Source organism: Ursus americanus, chromosome 14 (assembly GCF_024610735.1).
Source record: "Ursus americanus isolate L20-20 chromosome 14, mUrsAme1.1.p, whole genome shotgun sequence".
NCBI classification, from domain to species: domain Eukaryota; kingdom Metazoa; phylum Chordata; class Mammalia; order Carnivora; family Ursidae; genus Ursus; species Ursus americanus.
Window position 1 is genome coordinate 47,940,722 of NC_142140.1, and position 1,652 is coordinate 47,942,373.

Consider the following 1,652-nt stretch of genomic DNA (forward strand, 5'->3'; position numbering starts at 1 on the left):
TACACATCATGTACCACAACCTAGCTTAGTACATCATAGGGCGTGTCACATTTATTTTTGACAAATGTTCATTCTCTGCGGTAGTACTTTTATGAACTCCATTCTCTATTGTAGAAATGGGGCTCAAAGGGATTTACATTCTGCTCTAATGTATAAAGCAAGGAATGGATGGAGTTTCGATTAGAATTATGTCAGAATGTTTTTAGTTCTGAAATCCTGGCATGGTGGTTCTCAACTGGGGATATTTGGCCATGTCTGAGGGCTGCTCCCAAACACCTGTAACCCACAGGCCAGCACCCAGCAAAAGGAATTATCCAGCCCCAGTGTCCACAGTGAGAAGGTGAGAGATAGGATTCTAGACCAGCTCTTCTCTACCTTCACTGTGCATACAGATCACCAACGTTTGTAGTTAAAATGCAAATTCTGACTCATCAGGTCTCCAGTGGGCCCAGAGATTCTGCACTTTCTAAAATGTTTTTATATTTCATTTGTTTCAAGAGAGCATAAGTGGGGGCAGAGGGAGAGGACAATATCAAGCTGACTCTGCACTGAGTGCAGAACCCAATGTGGGGCTTCATCTCCTGACCCTGAGATCATGACCTGAGCCAAAACCTAGAGTAGACACTTAACGGACTGAGTCCCACAGGTGCCCCTGTGACTCTGGATTTCTAATAAGCTCCCAGGTGGTGCTGATGCAGCAGGTCCTGGTCTGTGGAACATAGTTTGAGAGCAAGGCTGTGGTCCTGTGTTAGTGTCACATGTACGTAGTTTTAGGTCTTCTCCACCAGGAATCTTCCTTGCACATATTTTTGAAAAGAATAGTTTTTCACTCACTCTTTGGGTGATGAAAAATAGAAGGGTTCTTGAGGAAATCAAATCATATATACAAAATGATTTTGTATTAGGCACCAGAAGGACCTCCAAATGATGGTATCCCAAAGGACATTTAAAAATGTTACTTAGCAGTATAATTAAGGTAGCAGATGGACTAAAGCTACTAGTCATTACCCTATGATAAGAAGTTAGGCCTGGATTATCCACATTGAACTAGTGTAATCACAATGGTTCTCTAAATGTGGAAGAGTGAGGAAGAAGAATGGAGTGAGACAGACACTTGAAACTACTGTTGTGTTGGTTTTGCAGATGGAGGAAAGACCATGCGTCAAGCAATGTGGGGGCCACTGGACACTGGAGCGGGAATGGGGATGTTCTCCTCCAGAGCATCCAGATGGTCATGGCCCACAGACATCATTATTTTAGCCCAGGAGACCCCGTTCATGCTTCTGATCTCTAGAACTTTCAGAGAATTATTTTTTTTTAGACATTAATGAGGTAATTTGAGGCAATAGTGAAAGGAAACTAATACAGATATTTATCCAATAAGATATTGTTTGTAAGAACTGAGTTTGAGCATCTCAAATCATTCAGTTAGCATCCCCTAGGTCAAGGCATTTTGTGTTGAAATCCCACGTTAAATAGAGAAATTGGAGTTAATTTTGAGATAACCACCTCATCAGATGGTACAGACAATTTCCCAGTGCATAAATGTAAATATGGCTCTGATTTTGAGGCCTTTGAGGCATTAAGATAGGAACAGTAATTCATTATTAAAATTAAGTCACCCTAAAGTGTTTCTCAAAGATTTATTTATC